The 15,562-nt window shown below is 41.2% G+C and overlaps 1 protein-coding gene across 1 annotated transcript in view; it reads left to right on the forward strand.

Moving 5' to 3' along the window:
• elg1 (enhanced level of genomic instability 1) overlaps positions 1–15,562 on the forward strand; it is a 310,678-nt gene that overhangs the window by 134,435 nt on the left and 160,681 nt on the right.

Here is a 15,562-nt window from a genome sequence, read left to right on the forward strand (position 1 = left end):
CAGATGCTTCACATGCCCTGGTTCAATCCATTGACAGCACATCGACCCCGGTATACCACATCGTTCCAGTTCACTCTATTCCTTGCACGCCTTTCACCCTCCTGCATGTTCAGGCCCCGATTGCTCAAAATCTTTTTCACTCCATCCTTCCACCTCCAATTTGGTCTCCCACTTTTCTTCGTTCCCTCCACCTCTGACACATAAATCCTCTTTGTCAATCTTTCCTCACTCATTCTCTCCATGTGACCAAACCATTTCAATATGCCCTCTTCTGCTCTCTCAACCACACTCTTTTTATTACCACACATCTCTCTTACCCTTTCATTACTTACTCGACCAAACCACCTCACACCACATATTGTCCTCAAACATCTCATTTTCAACACATCCACCCTCCGCCGCACAACTCTATATAATCCATGCCTCGCAACCATATAACATTGTTGGAACCACTATTCCTTCAAACATACCCATTTTTGCTTTCTGAGATAACATTCTCGCCTTTCACACATTTTTCAACGCTCCCAGAACTTTCACCCCCTCCCCCACCCTGTGACTCACCTCCACTTCCATGTTTCCATCTGCTGCCAAATCCACTCCCAGATATTTAAAACACTTCACTTCCTCCAGTTTTTCTCCATTCAAACTTACCTCCCAATTGACTTATCCCTCAACCCCACTGTACCTAATAACCTTGCTCTTATTCACATTTACTTTCAGCTTTTTTCTTTCACACACTACCAAACTCAGTCACCAGCTTCTGCAGTTTCTCACTTGAATCAGCCACTAGCACTGTATCATCAGCGAACAACTGACTCACTTCCCAAGCCCTCTCATCCACAACAGACTGCATGCTTGCTCCTTTCTCCAAAACTCTTGCATTCACCTCCCTAACAACCCCATCCATAAACAAATTAAACAACCATGGAGACATCACGAACCCCTGCCACTAACTGACATTCACTGTGAACCAATCACTTTCCTCTCTTCCTACTCATATACATGCCTTACATCCTCGATATAAACTTTTCACTGCTTCTAGCAACTTGCCTCCCACACCATATGTTCTTAACTCTTTCCACAGAGCATCTCTATCAACTTTATCATATGCCTTCTCCAGATCCATAAATGCTTCATACAAATCCATTTGCTTTTCCAAGTATTTCTCACATACATTCTTCAAAGCAAACACCTGATCCACACATCCTCTACCACTTCTGAAACCACACTGCTCTTCCCCAATCTGATGCTCTGTGCATGCTTTAACCCTCTCAAGCAATACCCTCCCATATAGTTTCCTAGGATACTCAACAAACTTATACCTCTGTAATTTGAGCACTCACCTTTATCCCTTTTGCCTTTGTACAATGGCTTTATGCATGCATTCCGCCAATCCTCATGCACCTCACCATGAGTTATACATACATTAAATATCCTTACCAACCAGTCAACAATGCAGTCACTCCCTTTTTTAATAAATTTCACTGCAATACCATCCACACCAGCCGCCTTGCCGGCTTTCATCTTCCGCGATAGATAATAGATAATGCATTTTGATCTTTTTTATTTTTACTTTTTCTCTTCAGCATGTGTATGCTTTTTTCTCTAGGAAGCCCTCCTCTATTTAATTGCCATTCCTGCCTAAACAAGGTGGTACTAGAAACAAACTGTTACCTGTAACTCCATACCCAATAGGAATTTTGATAAAGATCCTCCTGTATTCATTTTTTGAATGATGTATGAATCAGCTAGGTTTTTATTGGAGATTGTAATTTCTGTTTAATCCAGACCCCCAGCCTCTAGTCATTTCTCATCTACAGACAGAGCCCTAAGAGCATGTGAGATAGTGCTTGCTTATCAGGGAATAAAACATCATTTGTATCCATCTGTATCTCTGATGCCCATTCTCTTCAGGAACTCCCATCTAGGGGGTGGCAATAGCAAAAGAGTATCCGCTTATTCCTGTCCTTGCATGTCTCCCATGCATACACGGTTCCACACATTCTTTCACCATTTCTCTTCCTCTGGTTCCCTTCCACTCTATTTCCCTGTGTGACATGTGGTTTTCTCCTAACAACCCCTTTAACTGTACTATCATTCACTCTTCTTTCAAACTCCCCATCTTACATTCTTTCCATATGTCCACACCACCTCAGAGTTTTATGTTTCACTCACTCTTCTACTCTTCAGTTCATTTGCTTTGTGTTCCATGCCATACCAGTTTTCTCCATAACCCCCTCATTACTTTCCTCATTCTGTATAGTCATGTCACATACTTCTCTCAAATAGCCTCATTTCCACAACCTGGATTCTTTGACCTTTGTGACTTCCCAAGTCTGTATTTTGGCTGCATGGGAGGATATATGGTGTCCCTTAATCCTTACACCTCTACTCTTCATTATTCTATTAAAGGATCCAGTGACTTTTCTACCCTGCACTGCTCTCTCCTCCCATATCGCCAAACTTATTCAAGATAGTTCCCAAATACTTTAATTTTGTTACAACTTCTAATCTTTCTCCCACCATATCTTTAACATGGTTTAGTGCACTTTCTTCTCTCACTCTATAGGGCTTTGCAAAATCTATACTTTCTCTGTTTCCTTTCAAGAACCATTACCATACTCTCACTCATATTTACCTTCAGTCGCCTGTGCTTACACATGCCAGAATGCATTTACAACCATGTGCAACTCCTATCAACTCTCAGCAAACAACAGAGTATCACCCAGAAACAGGCTTGTCACTCATCACCTTACCCCTCTGCACTCCAACTCTACATCCCTTTTCCCTAGTTTTGCTTTCTTCTCTCTTATCACTTTATCCATACATTTGTTAAAAAGTCACAGTGACATCATGCAGCCTTTCCATACACCCACATGTATACTGAAACATTTGCTCAACTCTCCCTCCATCCTTCACATGCATTTGCTTCTCTGTAGAAGGCTTTCACACAATCCTGTAGTTGCCTCACCACCCAATATATCCTTAACAAATCCAATAAAGCATTCCACTTGACTCTGTTATATGCTATCTCCAGATCCATAAAAGCTGTATATAGTACCTTTAACTAGATGTTTTTCCACAGCAATTCTCACCACATTTATCCAATCCACACATCCCCTACCTCTCCTAAAACCCCTTATTCCTCATGTATTATGCATTCAGTCACTTCCATCTCTTTGTCACTCAGCATTCTTGCATATGCTTTTTCTAGTATACTTACAGATTTATTTCCCCCATTCTTCTTCTGAGTAAAGGGACAATCATTTGGCACAATCTTTTGCTTCTATGTTGAATTACATGGCAAATGCATTGTCAGTATCACTTTATCCTCCATGCTTCAACATTTCAGTTGTAGTCCCAACCACACCAGGTGCCTTTTCTGCCTTTAGCCTCATTATTATCCTTTTTACCTCCCTTCATGCTATAGACCCCTGAACTTGTATCCTTTTCCTTCCATCCTCCATGCCCATGCATATAATAACTGCTGCTTCACATACTCCTACATTCATCTCTTCTTCAAAATATCCTTTCTCTTCCTTTTACTTCCTCCTTTTGCTTCAGGAACTTCCCTGTCTAACTTTTTATGTTTACATTTCCACTCTTACATCCACCTCTTTCCTTTTTCACCCCTTCCTGTACAATTTTTTATTTAAATTTTTCTCAACTTTATTTGAAAATCTTTCTCTATTCTGTTTTCCCTCTATCGGCCTCTTAACATTCTGCTTTCACATCTTATATTCTTTCCTCCTCCTTTGCCATATGCTTTTTCTTCTCTTCCACAGTATTTCTTATCTCATCTGTCCATCATACATTTCCATTTATATCTCTCAACCTTGTATCCAACTACTAATTCTGCAACCTTTAACGGTCTTTCTCCAAACATTTTAATCACTTCATTCACACATGACTGCATCCCTACATTTACTGCACGACTGTCTAAACTTTCTGTCATCCTTCTTTCATACTCCTCCTTGTATTCTTTCTGATTCATCATCTCCCTTGCCAACACTTTTACTTCTCCATTCTTCTTTATGCCATACCTCCACATCTCCCTGATCTTTACCACCACAAGAACTGTAAAATGGTCAGAATCTTCAAAGGATCCTCTCAAAACTCTAGCATCCACCACAACCTTTTTTCAACCTTTAATCCACTGCCACATAATCAGTCATACCCATTAGTTCTTTTCCATCATTTCCTATCCATGTACATCTGTGCTGAGAAAAGTTTTTGCGAGGAATAAGCCCCTCTCAGCACCTATATCCTCAAAAGGATGCACTATATAATTTTTGTACCGTATAGCCACTCAATAATGATATCCTTGAATGGCAATTCCCTCTAAATAACAACAGCATCCATTGTTGATAATACCATACATTGCCATTAATCAGTGTGGGATTGTTTGTTGCAATCGAAATATCAACTGATGTTAGGTGATCAGAGGTAATGCTCAATGCATCGAATGTACACCATGTTGCTGATTAGTTACTAACATTTCACTGTTTGGATGGCTTTCACTTGCACTGTTTTTTCAGTGATAGTATTTTGTGTATAACTTGTACTGTACTGTGACTGTCATCTTACTGTGTGTAATGGAAATATCAGCTGATGTTGGTGATCAGAGGTAATGCTCAATGCATCGAATGTACACCATGTTACTGATTAGTTACTAACATCTCACTGTTTGGATGGCTTTCACTTGCACTGTTTTTTCAGTGATAGTATTTTGTGTATGACTTGTATTGTACTGTGACTGTCATCATACTGTTTTGCAGTACATGCTGTGTCTTTACTGTTATTGTGGAAAAAAGCTAACTGTGTATGCATTGAATTGCACTGCACTGTGTACTGTATTTACATATTTGTACTGCATGTGGACAGAGTGTTGTGCTCATGGTGCCCCATCTCTTGAACATTTTCTTCTATCTTCCAACTAGTTAAATTTATGCATGTCATTCATTCTGCTCCATATATCTACCACTCTTATGCTATCCACACATCCTCTACCACTTCTGAAACCACACTGCTCTTCCCCAGTCTGATGCTCTGTACATGACTTCACCCTCTCAATCAATACCCTCCTATGTAATGTCCCAGCAATACTCAACAAACTTATACCTCTGTAATTTGAACACTCACCTTTATCCCCTTTGCCTATGTACAGTGGCACTATGCATGCATTCCGCCAATCCTCAGGCACTTCACCATGAACCATACATACAATGAATATCCTTACCAACCAGTCAACAACACAGTCACCCCCTTTTTTATTAAACTCCGCAGCAATACCATCCAAACCCGCTGCCTTGCCAGCTTTCATCTTCCGCAAAGCTTTCACTACCTCTTCTCTGTTTACCAAACCATTTTCCCTGACCCTCTCACATCGCATACCACCTTGACCAGAACACCCTATATCTGCCACTCTATCATCAAACACATTCAACAAACCTTCATATCTTCAACGTCCCTTTATATCTTGATGATAACCACCAATTCTTTCTTTTATTACTGAGATTACATCTAATAAATCTGTTGCCTTTCATAAGTCACTAAAGAGTGTCTCTACCTCTTTTCCCCCTTTCCTCTTTATTTGGTTCATGTTCTACATTCAGTCCAACAAATCTTTCCAATTTAGGTGCTGCCTTTCTTGCAGTTAAGTCCATCAGTTTTGGTTAATCATCCTCTTTTCCTGTGACTTTCTTCAAATTCTTCCTCTTTGTTATTAAGCACTGAAATTATATGCTCTGCACTTTTCTAAAACTATCTACCAGACCATAAATTTCACTTATTGGTCTGTCTCTAACAGTACACATTATTCTGTCTGCAGCTTCATTCAGTGCCCTGGGCACCAGTTTCAGCATCCCTAGGTTCCTGTCCCACTGCATCAGTCACCATGCTCTGAGTCTGTTGTATAGCCTCAAAATCTCCTCTGTAATTTTTAAGATGTGTATTCATTGTGTTGGGCAGTTCCTCTTGTTTAACAATTTACGGGACATTTAGAGTAGCCCTTTTGACATTTGCTCTTTAATCGTTGTGCCCTTATTCCCTTGGTTACTTGCTTTATCAGCCCTTGGAACTGATGCCAATCTGTGCTCATGATCACTTATCGTGATTTTTTATTTCCTGAGCTCCTCTTTCATTTCATGACACTTGTTTTGATCATTGAATTGATATTTGAGTTTTAATACTACCCTCTCTAATCTCTGACCTTGTTTTTTTATTTCAATCAACAACCCCAAACTTTTTATTCTCTGGAGTTACACGTTTTATCCCTTCCTCTTGCTTTCTGTTTGTGGATCTTGTTGCAGTTGCATGGTCTTGATAGTCTCCCTTACCTAAATCTACCTTTGACTATTATTGAAATTAATAGAAGCCCTCTTGTCACATGTGTCTGTATATTAACCCCACACAGCACTGTACTTTACATCTGCTCAGCAATGGATTTGCTTTGTATTGTACTATTCTGTTGTGTAGAACAGTGTTGTTTCTTGAGTGGTGAAGGATTTGTCAGGTGTTTGCTTTGAAGAATGTATGTGAGAATTATGTAGAGAAACAGAAGGATTTGTATGTGGCATTTACGGATCTGGAGGAAGCATGTTATAGGGTTGATAGAAATGCTTTTTACAAGGTGTGATGGATATATGCTGTAGCAGGAGAGCTATTGGAAACAGTGAGGAGTTTTTATGAAGAAAGTAAGGTGTGGATACAAGTATATAAAGGAGGGTGAGTGGTTCCAGTTGAAGGTGAGCCTGTGACAGGTGTGTGTGTTGTCACCATAGCTGTTTAATTTGATTATTGATAGGTTGGTAAGGGAGGTGAATTCAAGGGTCGTACAGAGAGTGGCCTTAGTATTAAGTCTGTCTTTTTTTTTTCCCCAGCATTATTAGCAGATTCAAATAAGAAACTGTAGAAACTGATGTCTATGTTTAGGAGAGTGTGTGAAAGAAGAAAGTTTAAAGTAAATGTGAGTAAAATCAATGTTATTGTGTTTAGTAGTAGAGAGAGACAGGTTAGTTGGGATGTGAGTTTGAATGGAGAAAACTTGGAGGAGGTGGGGGGTTTTAGATACCTTGGAATGGATATTACGGCAAATGGAACCATGGAAGCTAAAGTGACACAGGTCTTTCATTGGTCAGTGTGATGAAATTGATGCTGGTTTCATTTGTCATGAGTAAGATGAAGCTGATGCTGGTGCTTCACTGACCACTCATGAGTTAGTGAAATTGGTGAGTTTCATTCGTTGCTGAAAAGGTGATGAAACTTATGCATGTTTCATTGGTCACTAGGAAGATGGTGAAACTGAATGTTTCACTGGTCACTACAGTGGAAAAACTGACTCATGTCTCACTGGTGCTATGAACGGTGGTGAAATAAATGTAGATTTTTCATTGGTCACGATGGTGGTGAAACTGATGGAAGTGTTTCATTGGTCACTAAAAAGGTGGTGAAACTGACGTGTTTCACTATCACTAAAGGATGAAACTTATGCAAGTGTTTCATTGGTCACTAGGAAGATAGGGAAGCTTACCCAAGTATTTCACTGTCACTAAGGTGGTGAAACTGATTCAGGTGGAGGAGGGGCAGAGGTCCTGAGAGCATTGAATAATATTTGGAAAAGAAGGTCACTATCTAGTGGGTAAGGATGGGCATGTTTAAAGGTGTAGTAGTCGACATGGTATTGTTTAGATGTGAGTTAAGAGTTTTAGATGAGAATGTATGGAAATTAGATGTTTGAGGAAAATTGTAGTATGAAGAGGGTGGGTTGAGTAAGAAATGGGAGTTATGGTAATGAGATAATTATGGTTGAAAAAGCTTAAGACTTGGTGTTTATATGTTTTTGCATTTGGAGAGAATGGTTGCGAAAAGGTCAACGAGAGTTTGAATGGTGAGAGGCTGGAGGAAGTGAAGTGTTTTAGATATCTGGGAGTGGATCTGTCAGCGGATGGAACCATGGAAGCGGAAGTGGATCATAGGGTGGGGGAGGGGGCGAAAATTTTGGGAGCCTTGAAAAATGTGTGGAAGTCGAGAACATTATCCCGGAAAGCAAAAATGGGTATGTTTGAAGGAATAGTGGTTCCAACAATGTTGTATGGTTGCGAGGCGTGGGCAGGAGGATGGATGTGCTGGAAATGAGATGTTTGAGGACAATGTGTGGTGTGAGGTGGTTTGATCGAGTAAGTAACGTAAGGGTAAGAGGGATGTGTGGAAATAAAAAGAGCGTGGTTGAGAGAGCAGAAGAGGGTGTTTTGAAGTGGTTTGGGCACATGGAGAGAATGAGTGAGGAAAGATTGACCAAGAGGATATATGTGTCGGAGGTGGAGGGAACGAGGAGAAGAGGGAGACCAAATTGGAGGTGGAAAGATGGAGTGAAAAGGATTTTGTGTGATCGGGGCCTGAACATGCAGGAGGGTGAAAGGAGGGCAAGGAATAGAGTGAATTGGAGCGATGTGGTATACAGGGGTTGACGTGCTGTCAGTGGATTGAATCAAGGCATGTGAAGCGTCTGGGGTAAACCATGGAAAGCTGTGTAGGTATGTATATTGCGTGTGTGGACGTGTGTATGTACATGTGTATGGGGGGGGTTGGGCCATTTCTTTCGTCTGTTTCCTTGCGCTACCTCGCAAACGCGGGAGACAGCGACAAAGTATAAAAAAAAAAAAAAAAAATATATATATATATATATATATATATATATATATATATATATATATATATATATATATATATATATATATATATATATACCTCGCAAACGCGGGAGACAGCGACAAAGTATAAAAAAAAAAAATATATATATATATATATATATATATATATATTTTTTTTTTTTTTTTTTTTTTTTTTTTTATACTTTGTCGCTGTCTCCCGCGTTTGCGAGGTATATATATATATATATATATATATATATATATATATATATATATATATATATATATATATATATATATATATATATATATATATATCTAAAATGGGAAACAGAAGAAGGAGTCACGCGGGGAGTGCTCATCCTCCTCGAAGGCTCAGACTGGGGTGTCTAAATGTGTGTGGATGTAACCAAGATGTGAAAAAAGGAGAGATAGGTAGTATGTTTGAGGAAAGGAACCTGGATGTTTTGGCTCTGAGTGAAACAAAGCTCAAGGGTAAAGGGGAAGAGTGGTTTGGGAATGTCTTGAGAGTAAAGTCAGGGGTTAGTGTGAGGACAAGAGCAAGGGAAGGAGTAGCAGTACTCCTGAAACAGGAGTTGTGGGAGTATGTGATAGAATGTAAGAAAGTAAATTCTCGATTAATATGGGTAAAACTGAAAGTTGATGGAGAGAGATGGGTGATTATTGGTGCATATGCACCTGGGCATGAGAAGAAAGATCATGAGAGGCAAGTGTTTTGGGAGCAGCTGAATGAGTGTGTTAGTGGTTTTGATGCACGAGACTGGGTTATAGTGATGGCTGATTTGAATGCAAAGGTGAGTAATGTGGCAGTTGAGGGAATAATTGGTATACATGGGGTGTTCAGTGTTGTAAATGGAAATGGTGAAGAGCTTGTAGATTTATGTGCTGAAAAAGGACTGGTGATTTTGAATACCTGGTTTAAAAAGTGAGATATACATAAGTATACGTATGTAAGTAGGAGAGATGGCCAGAGAGTGTTATTGGCTTACGTGTTAATTGACAGGCGTGCGAAAGAGAGACTTTTGGATGTTAATGTGCTGAGAGGTGCAACTGGAGGGATGTCTGATCATTATCTTGTGGAGGCTAAGGTGAAGATTTCTATGGGTTTTCAGAACAGAAGAGTGAATGTTGGGGTGAAGAGGGTGGTGAGAGTAAGTGAGCTTGGGAAGGAGACTTGTGTGAGGAAGTACCAGGAGAGACTGAGTACAGAATGGAAAAAGGTGAGAACAATGGAAGTAAGGGGAGTGGGGGAGGAATGGGATGTATTTAGGGAATCAGTGATGGATTGCGCAAAAGATGCTTGTGGCATGAAAAGAGTGGTAGGTGGGTTGATTAGAAAGGGTAGTGAGTGGTGGGATGAAGAAGTAAGATTATTAGTGAAAGAGAAGAGAGAGGCATTTGGACGATTTTTGCAGGGAAAAAATGCAATTGAGTGGGAGATGTATAAAAGAAAGAGACAGGAGGTCAAGAGAAAGGTGCAAGAGGTGAAAAAGAGGGCAAATGAGAGTTGGGGTGAGAGTATCATTAAATTTTAGGGAGAATAAAAAGATGTTTTGGAAGGAGGTAAATAAAGTGCGTAAGACAAGGGAGCAAATGGGAACTTCAGTGAAGGGCGCAAATGGGGAGGTGATAACAAGTAGTGGTGATGTGAGAAGGAGATGGAGTGAGTATTTTGAAGGTTTGTTGAATGTGTTTGATGATAGAGTGGCAGATATAGGGTGTTTTGGTCGAGGTGGTGTGCAAAGTGAGAGGGTTAGGGAAAATGATTTGGTAAACAGAGAAGAGGTAGTAAAAGCTTTGCGGAAGATGAAAGCCGGCAAGGCAGCAGGTTTGGATGGTATTGCAATGGAATTTACTAAAAAAGGGGGTGACTATATTATTGACTGGTTGGTAAGGTTATTTAATGTATGTATGACTCATGGTGAGGTGCCTGAGGATTGGCGGAATGCGTGCATAGTGCCATTGTACAAAGGCAAAGGGGGTAAGAGTGAGTGCTCAAATTACAGAGGTATAAGTTTGTTGAGTATTACTGGTAAATTATATGGGAGGGTATTAATTGAGAAGGTGAAGGCATGTACAGAGCATCAGATTGGGGAAGAGCAGTGTGGTTTCAGAAGTGGTAGAGGATGTGTAGATCAGGTGTTTGCTTTGAAGAATGTATGTGAGAAATACTTAGAAAAGCAAATGGATTTGTATGTAGCATTTATGGATCTGGAGAAGGCATATGATAGAGTTGATAGAGATGCTCTGTGGAAGGTATTAAGAATATATGGTGTGGGAGGCAAGTTGTTAGAAGCAGTGAAAAGTTTTTATCGAGGATGTAAGGCATGTGTACGTGTAGGAAGAGAGGAAAGTGACTGGTTCTCAGTGAATGTAGGTTTGCGGCAGGGGTGTGTGATGTCTCCATGGTTGTTTAATTTGTTTATGGATGGGGTTGTTAACAGGGAGGTGAATGCAAGAGTTTTGGAAAGAGGGGCAAGTATGAAGTCTGTTGTGGATGAGAGAGCTTGGGAAGTGAGTCAGTTGTTGTTCGCTGATGATACAGCGCTGGTGGCTGATTCATGTGAGAAACTGCAGAAGCTGGTGACTGAGTTTGGTAAAGTGTGTGAAAGAAGAAAGTTAAGCGTAAATGTGAATAAGAGCAAGGTAATTAGGTACAGTAGGGTTGAGGGTCAAGTCAATTGGGAGGTAAGTTTGAATGGAGAAAAACTGGAGGAAGTAAAGTGTTTTAGATATCTGGGAGTGGATCTGGCAGCAGATGGAACCATGGAAGCGGAAGTGGATCATAGGGTGGGGGAGGGGGCGAAAATCCTGGGAGCCTTGAAGAATGTGTGGAAGTCAAGAACATTATCTCGGAAAGCAAAAATGGGTATATTTGAAGGAATAGTACTATGGTTCCAACAATGTTGTATGGTTGCGAGGCGTGGGCTATGGATAGAGTTGTGCGCAGGAGGATGGATGTGCTGGAAATGAGATGTTTGAGGACAATGTGTGGTGTGAGGTGGTTTGATCGAGTAAGTAACGTGAGGGTGAGAGATTTTTTTTTTTTTCTTTTTTTTTTTTTTTTTTTTGTAGTCTCCCGCGTTTGCGAGGTAGCGCAAGGAAACAGACGAAAGAAATGGCCCAACCCACCCCATACACATGTATATACATACGTCCACACACACGCAAATATACATACCTACACAGCTTTCCATGGTTTACCCCAGACGCTTCACATGCCTTGATTCAATCCACTGACAGCACGTCAACCCCGGTATACCACATCGCTCCAATTCACTCTATTTCTTGCCCTCCTTTCACCCTCCTGCATGTTCAGGCCCTGATCACACAAAATCTTTTTCACTCCATCTTTCCACCTCCAATTTGGTCTCCCTCTTCTCCTCGTTCCCTCCACCTCCGACACATATATCCTCTTGGTCAATCTTTCCTCACTCATTCTCTACATGTGACCAAACCATTTCAAAACACCCTCTTCTGCTCTCTCAACCACGCTCTTTTTATTTCCACACATCTCTCTTACCCTTACGTTACTTACTCGATCAAACCACCTCACACCACACATTGTCCTCAAACATCTCATTTCCAGCACATCCATCCTCCTGCGCACAACTCTATCCATAGTCCACGCCTCGCAACCATACAACATTGTTGGAACCACTATTCCTTCAAACATACCCATTTTTGCTTTCCGAGATAATGTTCTCAACTTCCACACATTCTTCCCAGAATTTTCGCCCCCTCCCCCACCCTATGATCCACTTCCGCTTCCATGGTTCCATCCGCTGCCAGATCCACTCCCAGATATCTAAAACACTTCACTTCCTCCAGTTTTTCTCCATTCAAACTCACATCCCAATTGAATTGACCCTCAACCCTACTGTACCTAATAACCTTGCTCTTATTCACATTTACTCTTAACTTTCTTCTTTCACACACTTTACCAAACTCCGTCACCAGCTTCTGCAGTTTCTCACATGAATCAGCCACCAGCGCTGTATCATCAGCGAACAACAACTGACTCACTTCCCAAGCTCTATCATCCCCAACAGACTTCATACTTGCCCCTCTTTCCAAAACTCTTGCATTCACCTCCCTAACAACCCCATCCATAAACAAATTAAACAACCATGGAGACATCACACACCCCTGCCGCAAACCTACATTCACTGAGAACCAATCACTTTCCTCTCTTCCTACGCGTACACATGCCTTACATCCTTGATAAAAAGTTTTCACTGCTTCTAACAACTTGCCTCCCACACCATATATTCTTAATACCTTCCACAGAGCATCTCTATCAACTCTATCATATGCCTTCTCCAGATCCATAAATGCTACATACAAATCCATTTGCTTTTCTAAGTATTTCTCACATACATTTTTCAAAGCAAACACCTGATCCACACATCCTCTACCACTTCTGAAACCACACTGCTCTTCCCCAATCTGATGCTCTGTACATGCCTTCACCCTCTCAATCAATACCCTCACATATAATTTGCCAGGAATACTCAACAAACTTTTTCTTTTTTTCTTTTTTTTATACTTTGTCGCTGTCTCCCGCGTTTGCGAGGTAGCGCAAGGAAACAGACGAAAGAAATGGCCCAACCCACCCCCATACACATGTATATACATACGTCCACACACGCAAATATACATACCTACACAGCTTTCCATGGTTTACCCCAGACGCTTCACATGCCTTGATTCAATCCACTGACAGCACGTCAACCCCGGTATACCACATCGCTCCAATTCACTCTATTCCTTGCCCTCCTTTCACCCTCCTGCATGTTCAGGCCCCGATCACACAAAATCTTTTTCACTCCATCTTTCCACCTCCAATTTGGTCTCCCTCTTCTCCTTGCTCCCTCCACCTCCGACACATATATCCTCTTGGTCAATCTTTCCTCACTCATCCTCTCCATGTGCCCAAACCACTTCAAAACACCCTCTTCTGCTCTCTCAACCACGCTCTTTTTATTTCCACACATCTCTCTTACCCTTACGTTACTCACTCGATCAAACCACCTCACACCACACATTGTCCTCAAACATCTCATTTCCAGCACATCCATCCTCCTGCGCACAACTCTATCCATAGCCCACGCCTCGCAACCATACAACATTGTTGGAACTACTATTCCTTCAAACATACCCATTTTTGCTTTCCGAGATAATGTTCTCGACTTCCACACATTCTTCAAGGCCCCCAGAATTTTCGCCCCCTCCCCCACCCTATGATCCACTTCCGCTTCCATGGTTCCATCCGCTGCCAGATCCACTCCCAGATATCTAAAACACTTCACTTCCTCCAGTTTTTCTCCATTCAAACTCACCTCCAATTGACTTGACTCTCAACCCTACTGTACCTAATAACCTTGCTCTTATTCACATTTACTCTTAACTTTCTTCTTCCACACACTTTACCAAACTCAGTCACCAGCTTCTGCAGTTTCTCACATGAATCAGCCACCAGCGCTGTATCATCAGCGAACAACAACTGACTCACTTCCCAAGCTCTCTCATCCCCAACAGACTTCATACTTGCCCCTCTTTCCAAAACTCTTGCATTTACCTCCCTAACAACCCCATCCATAAACAAATTAAACAACCATGGAGACATCACACACCCCTGCCGCAAACCTACATTCACTGAGAACCAATCACTTTCCTCTCTTCCTAAACGTACACATGCCTTACATCCTCGATAAAAACTTTTCACTGCTTCTAACAACTTTCCTCCCACACCATATATTCTTAATACCTTCCACAGAGCATCTCTATCAACTCTATCATATGCCTTCTCCAGATCCATAAATGCTACATACAAATCCATATGCTTTTCTAAGTATTTCTCACATACATTCTTCAAAGCAAACACCTGATCCACACATCCTCTACCACTTCTGAAACCACTCAACACTCAACAAACTTATACCTCTGTAATTTGAGCACTCACTCTTATCCCCTTTGCCTTTGTACAACGGCACTATGCACGCATTCCGCCAATCCTCAGGCACCTCACCATGAGTCATACATACATTAAATAACCTTACCAACCAGTCAACAATACAGTCACCCCCTTTTTTAATAAATTCCACTGCAATACCATCCAAACCTGCTGCCTTGCCGGCTTTCATCTTCCGCAAAGCTTTTACTACCTCTTCTCTGTTTACCAAATCATTTTCCCTAACCCTCGCACTTTGCACACCACCTCGACCAAAACACCCTATATCTGCCACTCTATCATCAAACACATTCAACAAACCTTCAAAATACTCACTCCATCTCCTTCTCACATCACCACTACTTGTTATCACCTCCCCATTTGCGCCCTTCACTGAAGTTCCCATTTGCTCCCTTGTCTTACGCACTTTATTTACCTCCTTCCAGAACATCTTTTTATTCTCCCTAAAATTTAATGATACTCTCTCACCCCAACTCTCATTTGCCCTTTTTTTCACCTCTTGCACCTTTCTCTTGACCTCCTGTCTCTTTCTTTTATACGTCTCCCACTCAATTGCATTTTTTCCCTGCAAAAATCGTCCAAATGCCTCTCTCTTCTCTTTCACTAATACTCTTACTTCTTCATCCCACCACTCACTACCCTTTCTAATCAACCCACCTCCCACGCTTCTCATGCCACAAGTATCTTTTGCACAATCCATCACTGATTCCCTAAATACATCCCATTCCTCCCCCACTCCCCTTACTTCCATTGTTCTCACCTTTTTCCATTCTGTAAGAGAGATGTGTGGAAATAAAAAGAGCGTGGTTGAGTGAGCAGAAGAGGGTGTTTTGAAATGGTTTGGGCACATGGAGAGAATGAGTGAGGAAAGATTGACCAAGAGGATATATGTGTCTGAGGTGGAGGGAACGAGGAG

The sequence above is a fragment of the Panulirus ornatus genome, chromosome 11 (genome assembly GCF_036320965.1).
Source record: "Panulirus ornatus isolate Po-2019 chromosome 11, ASM3632096v1, whole genome shotgun sequence".
Classification (NCBI taxonomy): domain Eukaryota; kingdom Metazoa; phylum Arthropoda; class Malacostraca; order Decapoda; family Palinuridae; genus Panulirus; species Panulirus ornatus.